Source organism: Hylobates moloch, unplaced genomic scaffold (genome assembly GCF_009828535.3).
Source record: "Hylobates moloch isolate HMO894 unplaced genomic scaffold, HMol_V3 SCAFFOLD_15, whole genome shotgun sequence".
Classification (NCBI taxonomy): Eukaryota; Metazoa; Chordata; class Mammalia; order Primates; family Hylobatidae; genus Hylobates; species Hylobates moloch.
In genome coordinates, this window is record NW_026652290.1 from 43,655,564 (window position 1) to 43,670,212 (window position 14,649).

Here is a 14,649-nt window from a genome sequence, read left to right on the forward strand (position 1 = left end):
AGGGGTTGCCATTTCCTCAGTCTTCCATTTCCCCTGTTCGGTCCTAAACCCGGAGATGGGGGCCCTGTGAGGAGCGCAGGGCGCTCCCGGCTTCGGGGGGAAGGGGGGGCACGGGTCACAAAGCCCATTCCGCCCTGGAACGCCCGGAGGAGATAAAAGCCGCGCAGGCCCCGCGCTCGCTGCGCACTCAGACCGTTCCGACGAGGGAGCACTGCACTCGCTGAAAATGACTCGAAAGCTGCCCCGCATCTCCGCCTCCCAATCCCGGCGCCCCCTTAGCGCCACCCCGCAGTGCCCTGGCAGTGGGCTCTTCTTTCCTCCCATCCGTCCCCCGATTCTGGATCCGCAGACTACACTCCTGTTCCATCCCACCTACTCGTCCTTCTGCCCCATCTGCTACCCGTCTCTGAACCAATTCGCCCCCGTCCACTACCCCGTCGTGGGCATCGCCCTGCCGAGCTCTTCCTGCCTGAATCTTCATAAGGGCTACATCTGCCGCCCGCATGTCCGTTGGGGCCCCAACTTCCACTACGTCCCTCCCTATCCCCCCACGCCCCCGCCCAGCCCCTGCTTTTAGAGCCTGCCTGCAGCCCGCCCCCACCCAGCCACCCACGCTGCCCTGACGATCCACGACCCCAAGGAGAGGCCCCTGCAGGGACCGTGCTCGGGCAGCGAAGGAGCGGACCCTGGGGTCCCCGCGGCCTGGCTGTGGACAGAGAGACGCAGGACCACGGACACCCACCATCGGCCTCCGCTGCCTGCTCAGCCAGCCGCGCTAGCCTCTGCATTTGAAACTGGCTTCCCAGAGCCGGGCGCGGTGGCTCACACCTGTAATCCCAGCACTTTGGGAGGCCGAGGCGGGCGGATCACGACGTCAGGAGATCGAGACCATCCTGGCTAACACGGTGAAACCCCGTCTCTACTAATAATACAAAAAATTAGCCAGGGGTGGTGGCAGGCGCCTGTAGTCCCAGCTACTCGGGAGGCTGAGGCAGGAGAATGGTGTGAACCCGGGAGGCGGAGCTTGCAGTGAGCGGAGATCGCGCCACTGCACTCCAGCCTGGGTAACAGAGGGGAAAAAAAAAAAAGAAAAGAAACTGGCTTCTCAGTGGGCCTTGGTCTGGAACCACCGAGCAAACTGCAGGCCCGAGACAGAAGGGAGAGCACGAGGAAGCAGGGAGAGCACGAGGAAGCAGCACCTCTGCTCGCTAGGAGGGAAACGACTGGCCAAGGTGAGGCCTAACCACATGCCCATGACCTCCGGGTCTGTCCCGTAACGGGAAGCCCTTTCCTGGAGGTCCACGGGCCTCCACGGGCGGTTGGGGTAAGGGCTGGGTCGTGAGAAGCTGGGACTGTGGGAGGGCTGTTGCCTGGAGACCGCGTGGGACACCGTTGCCTGGAGACGGCAGAAGCCCGGGGCCAGGGAGAGAGGCACGAGGGAGCAGGGCACGCATCGAACACGATGGAGCAACGCCAAGGCCATGGCAGGACACCCCAGGGAGAAGGTGATCCAGGGTGAGGTCCTTCAGAACCAGATCTTGCAGGAGCTGTACCTCAAAGAGCTACCAGCCCAGAACGTCTATGCGTGGCATCACGTGAACCCCTCCACGAGGTCCACAGATCACCAGGAAGCCCATGTCTTGGCATGGTAACCTGGAGGAGCCTGGAGACACCAGGTTTCAGAATCTCATTCGCCACGCTGCCCAGGGACCAAGGAAGAAGGACCCAGACACAGACTGAAAACCAGGAAACTGCATGGGACTCAGAGCCCTGGCTCAACCCAGAATGCCCAGATCGCAGGCTCAACCACTGCAGGGTCTGCAATGACATCGCCCTGTACAAGGCTCAGATGTGGAGCCTGGGAGAAGATGATGGCCACCGGTGGCATCCCAGCGGTGGAGTGAGGCCCCGGGTTTCATGCTCAATGTGTGCATTGCCCCGAGAAATAAATGTTATCTTAAAGTCAAATAAATAAAATTAAACTAAGTTTTAGACATTGGAATTTTGTAGCATGATTTTTCCCAGGAATTGTTCCCAATCTTCAGTCCTCCTGACCTAGAGAGTAATATGTTGACCCTGCCTCCTCTGCCAGTCCCTTGGATCAGGGATGGGAAAGCGACCCGAGCTAGGCTAAGAGACAGCACAGAACCAAGAGAGAGCTGTGACTCTTTCTGTCCAAATTGCTGAACTGATGATGACATGCGGACTTAGTATCTGTATTAGTCTGTTCTCATGCTTCTAATAAAGACATACCCAAGACTGGGTAATTTATAAAGGAAAGAGTTTTAATGGACTCACAGTTCAGCATGGCTGCACAATCATGGCAGAAGGCAAAGGAGAAGCAAAGTCGCGCCTTATATGGCGGCAGGCAAGAGAGCTTGTGCGGGGGAACTCCCCTTTATGAAACCATCAGCTCTTGTGAGACTTATTTACTACCATAAGAACAATAGGAGGGAAACTGCCCCCACGAATTAATTATCTCCACCTGGCCCTGCCCTTGACATGTGGGGATTATTACAGTTCAAGGTGAGATTTGGAGGGGGGTGGGGTGACACAGCCAAACCCTATCAGTATCTGTTATTGCCTGGAGACCGCGTGGGACGCCGTTGCCTGGAGACGGCAGAAGCCCGGGGCCAGGGAGAGAGGCACGAGGGAGCAGAGCACGCATCCAACACGATGGAGCAACGCCAAGGCCATGGCGGGATACCCCAGGGAGAAGGTGATCCAGGATGAGGTCGGTCAGAACCTACAGCCGAAGGGCACCACCTGTTTGTAAATAATGTTTTTTGTTTTTTTTTTTCCTTTTACTCTAGCCAGTGAGTAAATCATGTTTTCTAGGAACACAGTAGTGGCCATTTATTTACCTACTGTCTATGACTGCTTTTGTGCTCTAATGGCCAAGGTGAGTGGTTATGAGAGAGACCTCATGACCCTCAAGCCTATGTGACCAGTCCCTGAGGAACTCCAAAACTTAGGGGCTGGGTAGAGGAAAAAGCTGATAAATGACACCAGCTAAGAGAGCTGTAGAGGAGTGAAAACCAGGAGAGTGTGATATCATAAAAGTCGAGGCCTTTTAAAAAACCTGCCAGGCCAGGCATGGTGGCTCAAACTTGTAATCCCAGCACCTTGGGAGGCCGAGGCAGGTGGATCACAAGGTCAGGAGTTCACCACCAGCCTGACCAACATGGTGAAACCCCACCTCTACTAAAAATACAAAAATTAACCGGGTGTGGTGGTGAGCACCTGTAATCCCAGCCACTCAGGGGGCTGAATCGCTTGAACCCAGGAGGCAGAGGTTGCAGTCAGCCGAGATCGTGCCACTGCACTCCAGCCTGGGTGACAGGGTAATACTCTGTCTCAAAAAAAAAAAAAAAAAAAAAAAAAACCTGCCAATCCCAGTGGAGGTCTAGAATCTCCATTTGGTCTGAGGAACTAAAAAGGGAGCAAGAGAGGAAAATGAAGTAACTGCACACCAAGAAGGGGCGAGAGTTGAAGAAAGTCCTGACAGTGTCCAAAGCCAATGTTCTAAATGGTCTTGAGGTTCAGCCACATTCCCCAAGTGCACTTGAGACACCCCCAGTTGTCTACACTAACTTCCTCTTTTTATTTAAACTACTTTGAGTTGGGATATCATGTTATTTGCAACCAGAGGGCACCATTACTTAATTTATTCACTCATCTGTCCCTCATTCATTCTTTCATTCAGAAGTTTCATGGAATCTTTCTGTGAGAGGCAGGATACCGGGAATGGGTGATACAGTGGCAAACAGGACAGCCATGGGCCCTGACCTCGTAAAGTTTATATTTTCATATAACAAGTAAGGTTTGAGATCCTGTGAGACCGCCAAGACATCACAATAGGCCAGGTGCTCATTACAGGCTCATGCCTGTAATCCCAACACTTGGGAGGCCAAGGCAGGTAAATCACTTGAGCCCAGGAGTTGTAGACCAGGCCGGACAACATGGCAAAACCCTGTCTCTACTAAAAAGACAAAAACTAGCTGGGCATGGTGGCATGCACCTGTAGGCCCAGCTACTTGGGTGGCTGAGGTGGAAGGATCAATTGAGGCCGGGAGGTCAAGGCTGCAGTGAGCCATGATTGGGACACTGCACTCCAGTCTGGGTGACAAAGCAACACCGCAAGACCTTGTCTCAAACAAACAAACAAACAAACAAACAAACAAGTCCCAATAGCAGTTGCAGCTCAGAAACGAGGTCTGAACTGAAGAGTATAAATTTGGGAGTCATTGCCCTGTCGTGGGACTTAAAGACAGGGAAATAAAAGGCATTGCCTAGGGAGAAGGTATCAAGTGAGACTTGAAGTGTGCATGTGACCAGTCTCTGAAGACCTCCAATATTCAGGGGTTAGGTAGAGACAAAAGAGTGGATTAAGGAGACCAGAGAACAGAGGCTGTAGAGGAGGAGAAACACCAGTGAGCATAATATCATAGAAGGCAGGGTGTGGTGGCTCACACCTGTTATCCCAACACTTTGGGAGGCCAAGGTGGGAGAATTGCTTGAGCCCAGGAGTTCAAGACTAGCCTGGGCAACATAGTGAGACCTCATCTCTACAAAAATGTTAAAAATTAGCTGGGCATGGTGGCACACATCTCTGGACCCAGCTGCTTGGGAGGCTGAGGCAGGAGGATCGCTTGAGCCAGAGAAGTCAAGGCTGCAGTGAATTGTGATCATGCCATTGTACTCTAGCATGGGTGACAGAGAAAGAATCTGTCTCAGTATGTATATATCTCACAGAAGCCAAGCTAAGAGATTGCCTTAAGGAGTCAGTGGTATATTTATGAAATGCTGTCAAGAAGAGAAAATGAGACTGAAAGAGATTGTTATATTTAGCTACATAGAAGTCAATCCAGAACCAGGGAAGAACGATTTTAATATAAGTGTTTCAAGTTTTTTTAATTGCAGGTAACTAAAATCTAGGTAACTAAAGATTCAAACTGACTTAGGCAATAGAGATTTATAAACTCACATAATAGAAAGCTCAGGGGTAGGGTGAGTTTCAGGGATGGTTTGATTCAGCGTTTCAACAATGTCATCAGGCACCTGGAATACTTTTGTCTCTCTGCTCTGCTTTCTTGAGTGTCAGCTTCATCCTAAGGCTCCCACCTTCCCCGATCCACTGCCCGAGATTCCTGCCAATAACTCCCAAGGTTCAGACTTACTTATCCAAATCTGCAGGACAGGTGATCACATTAGCAACTCTCAGACAAGTGAGACACTTCTTTCCTTCAAACAACCAGGAAGCCTTGCCTCATGTCTTACTGACTCCAACTGACCCATATATCCATCTCTTATTAGTGATAAAGAAGCAATGTAAGTGTAACTAGGGGCTGTTGCAGCGTTTAGAGCCTTGACTGCCCTAGAGTCCAAGATGGAATCAGATCCCTCTGTTTCGGGTAGATTGGTAACCCAATGGAAATCAGGTTAGTTGTAGAGAGAAGAGGAATAGATGTCAAGGAGTCAACCACAATGAACACAGCAGAGGAGACGGAGTTGGACGGGAGAAGATTAAATAGTGAAAGGGGGTGAAGTACTGGGGACAACACATGACACACAGAGACAATACTTTCAAGAAGTTTGGCTGTGAAGAGAAGTAGAGAGATAAGATGCTAACTGGATGGAGATGCGAGGCAAAGGAAGGGCTTTTATAACTCTTTTTTTGTTTTTGAGATGGAGTTTCTTTCTTGTTGCCCAGGCTGGAGTGCAATGGCGGGCTCTGGACTTACTGCAACCTCTGTCTTCCAGATTCAAGCAATTCTCCTGTCTCAGCCTCTTATCTGGGATTACAGGTGCCAGCCACCACAACTGGCTAATTTTTTTGTGTTTTTAGTAGAGATGGGGTTTCACCATGTTGGCCAGGCTGGTCTTGAACTTCTGACCTCAGGTGATCTGCTCGCCTTGAACTCCCAAAGTGCTGGGATTACAGGCATGAGCCACTGTGCCCAGCCGTTTTTATAATTTTTTCAAGAGGAGCTACTAGACATCGCTGAATACTAATGGAGGGGTGGTTAGGGGTGTGGATCCAGCAGGGGAAGAAGTTGAAAATGTATGGAGGGAATAAGAAATGGAGCAAAGTCTCCATGAAGATGAGAAGGGGTGGGGTCCTGCGTTGGTGTGAGGGCTTGGCTTTTACTGGGAAAGAAGGAAGAATGACTGCAAGCATGAACTTCAACACCTGGAAGATCTGGGTGACTTCGGGTAAGTTCATCTCGTTGAGCCTGTTTCCTTGGCTTTTAAAATGGAGGTGAAGCTCTTACTTCACAAGGATGTTGTGAGGATTAAATGAGATAATGTGTGCAAATGACTCAATGATATCTTTTAGCTTTCTTTAGACCTTCCTCCTTCCCCTTCCAACCGCAATCAACTGTACCAACTCATTTTAAGCCAGTGATAAACATCTAGTTAACTGTTGGATTGTCTTTTGGGGATGTGGGACCTAGTAACACACTAAAGGAAAGGGAGAGGGAATAGGGAAGAAGGAGAAAAGATGGATATAAATTTATATTTGCAAGGCGTATTTTAATCAAATAGTCTCCAAGTTCCTTACCAAGGAATCTTTAACAAAGTCCTTGAGGAGCTGTTCAAGGTGGCAATTACACAAATCCTGCTGACAAGACTATTGGCTACTCAGAAAAGAATGCAGTCAGCAGCGTCCTCTTCCCAGGTAAAGGAAGGACCAAGATGTCATTGTTCTTCAATCATTTTTGACAGCTTTACTATGTTATGGGCAGTTCTAGCCACAGAATCAGGAAGCAGACAGAAGGAAATAAGTCAGAGAAGGGCAACTAAGAATGAGCCATCAGTGCTGGCTTTGGACACCACCAACTTACTATGTTTTGTTGTGGAAATCACTCAACTTCTTGCCTTCTTAGTTTTACTTTTGGTGAAGCAAACAAATAAACAAACAAACCGTAAAACAGGCTGTGTCTCCACCAAAATCTCAACTTGAATTGTATCTCCCAGAATTCCCACATGTTGTGGGAGAGACTCAGAGGGAGGTAATTGAATCATGGGGGCTGGTCTTTCCCGTGCTAGTCTCCTGATAGTAAGTCTCATGAGATCTGATGGGTTTATCAAGGGTTTCTGCTTTTGCTTCTTCCTCATTTTTCTCTTGTTGCCACCATGTAAGAAGTGGCTTTCACCTCCCACCATGATTCTGAGGCCTCCCCAGGCATGTGGAACTGTAAGTCCAATTACACCTCTTTTTCTTCCCAGTCTCGGGTATGTCTTTATCAGCAGCATCAAAATGGGCTAATACACAGCCTGGACACAGTGGCTCATGCTTGTAATCCCAGCAATTTGGGAGGCAGAGGTGGGCAGATTACTTGAGGTCAGGAGTTCAAGACCAGCCTGGCCAGCATGGTGAAACTCCATCTCTACTAAAAATACACACACACACACACACACACACACACACACACACACACAAATGCCAGGCATGGTGGCAGGCACCTGCAATCCCAGCTACTCAGGAGGCTAAGCCATGAGAATCTCTTGAACCCGGGAGGTGAAGGTTGCAATGAGCCGATATCACACTGTTGCACTCCAGCCTACATGACAGAGTGAGAGCCTGTCTCAGAAAACAACAACAACAACAACAAACGTAAAACAAACAAAAAATGAAGGCTTCTTCCTACTTAGATCACTGGAATAGGCTAAACTGTTTTCAGTTAAGGGTGTTTGGAAATACAGTATTTTGAGTTGTCATAATTCTGGAGTATGCTACTGGCATTCAGTGCCCCCTCCAGAAATGCTGTTGACTCTGTCCAGTAGGAAGCTTCAGTTGTGCTAGTCTTTTAAGTTGTGTACTACCACCCGGTTTGGAGTCCAGGAATGGTCCTGGTGGTATTTCACAACAGGTGGCTGGGTGGGGCAGAGGCTGCAGTGTGCTCTGCTAACGTCTCTGGGGAAGAAACCTGGCAGCTCTCCTTGCTCTTCTCTGAGGCTGTAAGACAGCGTTCTAGCTCCCAGCAAATACCCAGTAGATACTGGGTGTGGCATACATGAGTATGTTACAGGCAGACTCAAGAGGGCTCTCTGTTTCCACATCTTGGAAAGACCTTGTTAGCGCTTTTTTGGAAGGAACTGATATGATTCAATGTGCACCTATAGCACCTTTGTAGTCAATTGAAGAGACCCCATAAACCTTATCATTTGCGCTCTACCATAGATAAGTTGAAACATCAGGAACAATAAAATCTACATTATTCGTTTCACACCTTGAGCACAGAATTTATGCATTTTTTTCTGTTTTCACACTGTCTGATGCCATCTTCAGAAACAAAAGTTTACATGTAGTCAAGCATTCTCATTGTATATTTGTGTTTTAATTAAGGTTATGGAAGGAAAGCTGTGATGAAGTTTCAGCATAAGAAAGGTTTGCTCATGTAAAACTGTCAGATGGAAAAGAGTGCTGTGTATAAGCTCACTGCTGGCTGTGGCAAAGGCAATTCAAAATCTTGCTGCTCTTCTGAGTGATTCTTGAAACAGGAGAAGCAGATTGGTCACTCTTGCCCAGGAAAACCTCCTGCCGGCTCCGGGGTTCAGAGACTGTTGACTTGTCCTTAGTAATCAAACCTGAGTCTATTAAGAAGTTCTACCACGTTTGTTTATTTTTTCTGGGGGAATAAAACCCTCTCTACTTTGCATTTCTACTTTTCATCTTTGATGAGGCACCTACCTAAATTGCACACGCACATCCCTTGTGTGCTAACAGCAATGACTAATACCAAGTTAGAACGCATGTGTGCTTGTATAAATTCAGACATGTCAACATGCATCTTTTATTGGCTTTCCTCTTATACCTAATAAAATCTCCAAGAGAAATACTTTTCAATTGTCAAAAACTTTAAATTACATGGACCTGAAACTACCTTTACCTGAAAGCACTGGAGAGAAGGGCTACGAAAGAAAGCTGGTTCTTTAATTTGTTTCCGATTTCTTCTAGTTTACGCACAGAAAAACAATAACTTGACATTTGAATGATGAACCTGATATAGGTACTGTGTGCATATTTTCAATTTATATTCATGGTGCCTTTTCTCCTATAAGTGTGAAATAAAATATTAACCCCATGTGACAATAAAATATCATGCAAAAACAAGACAAATAATGGTTATGGAGATAGGCAATTCCAGGAAGCAAATAACAACCTTATCCCTTCCAAAATATTTCTGTCCATCCATACAATAAATGTTTACTTAGCACCTACAATGTGCCAAGCACTGGGCTATATGCCAGGAATAAAAAGTTGAGTAAGACACAGCTTCTACCCTCAAGAAGCTCACTGCATTGGCCAGGTGTGGTGGTTCACGCCTGTAATCCCAGCACTTTGGGAGGCCGAGGCAGGTGGATTACCTGAGGTCAGGAGTTCGAGACCAGCCTGGCCAACATGATGAAACGCCCGTCTCTCCTAAAAATACAAAAATTAGCTGGGTGTGGTGGTGGGAGCCTGTAATCCCAGCTACATGGGAGGCTGAGGCAGAAGAATCGCTTGAACCTGGGGCACTCCAGCTTGGGTGATAGAGCGAGACACAGTCTCAAAAAAAAAAAAAGAAGCTCACTGCTAGGTAATGAATGGAGGGGTAAAATTGCTGGGTCTAACTAGAACCAACATCAAACCCTTATGTTCATAGATCATAGAACTCCGTAGAATCCACCAGCCCATCAGCCACAAACCGATGAGGCAACGCTAAGTAGAATTCTTTATTGTCCACAGGCATGGGCATGTGAGCCATATTTAGGAACCAATAACACTGTGTTAGATGCGGTGACTCATGCAGCTTGTCTACAATATCTCAAATACCCCTGGACTGGTGCCCAGGGGACCAGTCATACCTCACAGTTGTGGATTACTTCCCAGGGAATAAAGCACTTTCACGTATGCTATTACCACCTCCATGGCGAATGTAGGGCAGGTATAATGATTACTTATATTTTATAGATGAGGAAACTGGAATACTTAATGAAATGACTAATCCAAGTTACCAAACCAGCAAGGGGCCAAAAGACAGGTAAGGTAGACTTGTTTGCTTTCATTCAAATGTTCTATAACTCCCCAGAGAACCTAGAGTTCCTCCCTTAAATTTAATAGGACCTCTGGGAAGTACTATGAGTTGAGAACCAGTATGAATCAAGGCCACAAAAGGTTGGCTATAATGTGGGGATTGGCATGGCACAGTCGCTCATGCCTATAATCCCAGCATTTTGGGAGGCCAAGGTGGTGGATCACTTGAGGCCAGGAGTTCAAGACCAGCCTGATCAACATGGCGAAACACCGTCTCTACTAAAAATACAAAAATTAGACAGGTATGGTGATGCACGCTTGTAATCCTAGCTACTCAGGGGGCTGAGGCACGAGAATCACTTGAGCCCTGGGGGCAGAGGTTGCAGTGAGCCAAGATCGTGCCACTGTACCCCAGCCTGGGCGACAGAGACTCTGTCTCAAATAAAAAAAAAAATAATAATAATGTGAGGACCAGTGGCCCACCATGATTGTATACGGGTGATTCCCATAGGTGGTGGCTAAGATCCCAGGGGCATGCTGCATCCCGAAGGAGGCTGGGGAGTTTGCCGTTGCCTCAGATCAGGGAATGGATTAATGGGCTTACACCCTGGGGACTGCATTTGGGAAGGGGAGATTGGATGCACTGATAGTTTCTATTGAAGAGCACAGAGCTCCAGGTGTTCTTAACTAAAATCAGATCGGGTTTGGGGGTGGAGGGGGAAGCGTAGGTTTGCAAAGCCACTGATACCAGGTCTTTTCATGAAGATCCTGTGGTACTGGAGGGTGACTCTGGAAATTCTGAAATGGGGGTTTACCTCGGTATTCAGATTTTTTGCCTCAGGAAGCAAAGACCTGGGTCTTGGGGATTTCTTATTAGTAGCCAATAACTTCAAGCCATTTAGGGACTCTTTAATAGTGGCCACTTGACTAAGGGGACAAGGAAGCCCTATAGTTTGTAGATGTTTCCTAGAAAAAGAACTACCTAGTGTCTGTAGTCCCTGGCCAAACTTCTTGAAAGTGTTGTTTCCGTGTATGGTGTGTTGTCCCCAGTACTTCACCCCCTTTCACTATTTAATCTTCTCCCGTCCAACTCCATCTCCTCTGCTGTGTTCATTGTGGTTGACTCCTTGACATCTATTCCTCTTCTCTCTACAACTAACCTGATTTCCATTGGGTTACCAATCTACCCGAAACAGAGGGATCTGATTCCATCTTGGACTCTAGGGCAGTCAAGGCTCTAAACGCTGCAACAGCCCCTAGTTACACTTACATTGCTTCTTTATCACTAATAAGAGATGGATATATGGGTCAGTTGGAGTCAGTAAGACATGAGGCAAGGCTTCCTGGTTGTTTGAAGGAAAGAAGTGTCTCACTTGTCTGAGAGTTGCTAATGTGATCACCTGTCCTGCAGATTTGGATAAGTAAGTCTGAACCTTGGGAGTTATTGGCAGGAATCTCGGGCAGTGGATCGGGGAAGGTGGGAGCCTTAGGATGAAGCTGACACTCAAGAAAGCAGAGCAGAGAGACAAAAGTATTCCAGGTGCCTGATGACATTGTTGAAACGCTGAATCAAACCATCCCTGAAACTCACCCTACCCCTGAGCTTTCTATTATGTGAGTTTATAAATCTCTATTGCCTAAGTCAGTTTGAATCTTTAGTTACCTAGATTTTAGTTACCTGCAATTAAAAAAACTTGAAACACTTATATTAAAATCGTTCTTCCCTGGTTCTGGATTGACTTCTATGTAGCTAAATATAACAATCTCTTTCAGTCTCATTTTCTCTTCTTGACAGCATTTCATAAATATACCACTGACTCCTTAAGGCAATCTCTTAGCTTGGCTTCTGTGAGATATATACATACTGAGACAGATTCTTTCTCTGTCACCCATGCTAGAGTACAATGGCATGATCACAATTCACTGCAGCCTTGACTTCTCTGGCTCAAGCGATCCTCCTGCCTCAGCCTCCCAAGCAGCTGGGTCCAGAGATGTGTGCCACCATGCCCAGCTAATTTTTAACATTTTTGTAGAGATGAGGTCTCACTATGTTGCCCAGGCTAGTCTTGAACTCCTGGGCTCAAGCAATTCTCCCACCTTGGCCTCCCAAAGTGTTGGGATAACAGGTGTGAGCCACCACACCCTGCCTTCTATGATATTATGCTCACTGGTGTTTCTCCTCCTCTACAGCCTCTGTTCTCTGGTCTCCTTAATCCACTCTTTTGTCTCTACCTAACCCCTGAATATTGGAGGTCTTCAGAGACTGGTCACATGCACACTTCAAGTCTCACTTGATACCTTCTCCCTAGGCAATGCCTTTTATTTCCCTGTCTTTAAGTCCCACGACAGGGCAATGACTCCCAAATTTATACTCTTCAGTTCAGACCTCGTTTCTGAGCTGCAACTGCTATTGGGACTTGTTTGTTTGTTTGTTTGTTTGTTTGTTTGAGACAAGGTCTTGCGGTGTTGCTTTGTCACCCAGACTGGAGTGCAGTGTCCCAATCATGGCTCACTGCAGCCTTGACCTCCCGGCCTCAATTGATCCTTCCACCTCAGCCACCCAAGTAGCTGGGCCTACAGGTGCATGCCACCATGCCCAGCTAGTTTTTGTCTTTTTAGTAGAGACAGGGTTTTGCCATGTTGTCCGGCCTGGTCTACAACTCCTGGGCTCAAGTGATTTACCTGCCTTGGCCTCCCAAGTGTTGGGATTACAGGCATGAGCCTGTAATGAGCACCTGGCCTATTGTGATGTCTTGGCGGTCTCACAGGATCTCAAACCTTACTTGTTATATGAAAATATAAACTTTACGAGGTCAGGGCCCATGGCTGTCCTGTTTGCCACTGTATCACCCATTCCCGGTATCCTGCCTCTCACAGAAAGATTCCATGAAACTTCTGAATGAAAGAATGAATGAGGGACAGATGAGTGAATAAATTAAGTAATGGTGCCCTCTGGTTGCAAATAACATGATATCCCAACTCAAAGTAGTTTAAATAAAAAGAGGAAGTTAGTGTAGACAACTGGGGGTGTCTCAAGTGCACTTGGGGAATGTGGCTGAACCTCAAGACCATTTAGAACATTGGCTTTGGACACTGTCAGGACTTTCTTCAACTCTCGCCCCTTCTTGGTGTGCAGTTACTTCATTTTCCTCTCTTGCTCCCTTTTTAGTTCCTCAGACCAAATGGAGATTCTAGACCTCCACTGGGATTGGCAGGTTTGTTTTTTTTTTTTTTTTTTTTTTAGACAGAGTATTACCCTGTCACCCAGGCTGGAGTGCAGTGGCACGATCTCGGCTGACTGCAACCTCTGCCTCCTGGGTTCAAGCGATTCAGCCCCCTGAGTGGCTGGGATTACAGGTGCTCACCACCACACCCGGTTAATTTTTGTATTTTTAGTAGAGGTGGGGTTTCACCATGTTGGTCAGGCTGGTGGTGAACTCCTGACCTTGTGATCCACCTGCCTCGGCCTCCCAAGGTGCTGGGATTACAAGTTTGAGCCACCATGCCTGGCCTGGCAGGTTTTTTAAAAGGCCTCGACTTTTATGATATCACACTCTCCTGGTTTTCACTCCTCTACAGCTCTCTTAGCTGGTGTCATTTATCAGCTTTTTCCTCTACCCAGCCCCTAAGTTTTGGAGTTCCTCAGGGACTGGTCACATAGGCTTGAGGGTCATGAGGTCTCTCTCATAACCACTCACCTTGGCCATTAGAGCACAAAAGCAGTCATAGACAGTAGGTAAATAAATGGCCACTACTGTGTTCCTAGAAAACATGATTTACTCACTGGCTAGAGTAAAAGGAAAAAAAAAAACAAAAAACATTATTTACAAACAGGTGGTGCCCTTCGGCTGTAGGTTCTGACCGACCTCATCCTGGATCACCTTCTCCCTGGGGTATCCCGCCATGGCCTTGGCGTTGCTCCATCGTGTTGGATGCGTGCTCTGCTCCCTCGTGCCTCTCTCCCTGGCCCCGGGCTTCTGCCGTCTCCAGGCAACGGCGTCCCACGCGGTCTCCAGGCAATAACAGATACTGATAGGGTTTGGCTGTGTCACCCCACCCCCCTCCAAATCTCACCTTGAACTGTAATAATCCCCACATGTCAAGGGCAGGGCCAGGTGGAGATAATTAATTCGTGGGGGCAGTTTCCCTCCTATTGTTCTTATGGTAGTAAATAAGTCTCACAAGAGCTGATGGTTTCATAAAGGGGAGTTCCCCCGCACAAGCTCTCTTGCCTGCCGCCATATAAGGCGCGACTTTGCTTCTCCTTTGCCTTCTGCCATGATTGTGCAGCCATGCTGAACTGTGAGTCCATTAAAACTCTTTCCTTTATAAATTACCCAGTCTTGGGTATGTCTTTATTAGAAGCATGAGAACAGACTAATACAGATACTAAGTCCGCATGTCATCATCAGTTCAGCAATTTGGACAGAAAGAGTCACAGCTCTCTCTTGGTTCTGTGCTGTCTCTTAGCCTAGCTCGGGTCGCTTTCCCATCCCTGATCCAAGGGACTGGCAGAGGAGGCAGGGTCAACATATTACTCTCTAGGTCAGGAGGACTGAAGATTGGGAACAATTCCTGGGAAAAATCATGCTACAAAATTCCAATGTCTAAAACTTAGTTTAATT

General features: G+C 47.5%; 1 pseudogene; it reads left to right on the forward strand.

Moving 5' to 3' along the window:
• The first annotated feature begins 203 nt into the window (after positions 1-203).
• LOC116484222 (cilia- and flagella-associated protein 144-like) lies at positions 204-1,975 on the forward strand (annotated as a pseudogene).
• The last annotated feature ends 12,674 nt before the right edge of the window (positions 1,976-14,649 follow it).